Raw genomic sequence first — 346 nt, 5'->3', positions numbered from 1 at the left:
ACACTGTCAATGCAGAGTCCAACTCAGGGCTTGAACCCATGAAATGTGAGATCATGACCTGAGCCAAAATCAAGAGTCGAACACTTAACCAACTGAGCCACCTAACCACCCCTCCCTCTGGAAATGTGGTGGGTATAAGATGTCACGTACTAGCTATATGTAGTATTTCTGCTGGATTTGGTTGCATTCTCTGTCAAGAACAAAACCCTTAGAAGCATTTTAGTGATCCTGCCTCTGCCTGTTTTAACCAGTTTTGTATACAAACTTCCCCAGGCACAAGAGTAACTTTGTTGGGGCGTATAATTTGCAGAATGTAAATCTGGTGCTTAACTAAGTACTCAAATTC

Source organism: Leopardus geoffroyi, chromosome X (genome assembly GCF_018350155.1).
Source record: "Leopardus geoffroyi isolate Oge1 chromosome X, O.geoffroyi_Oge1_pat1.0, whole genome shotgun sequence".
Lineage (NCBI taxonomy): Eukaryota > Metazoa > Chordata > Mammalia > Carnivora > Felidae > Leopardus > Leopardus geoffroyi.
This window is presented reverse-complemented; position numbering follows the sequence as displayed.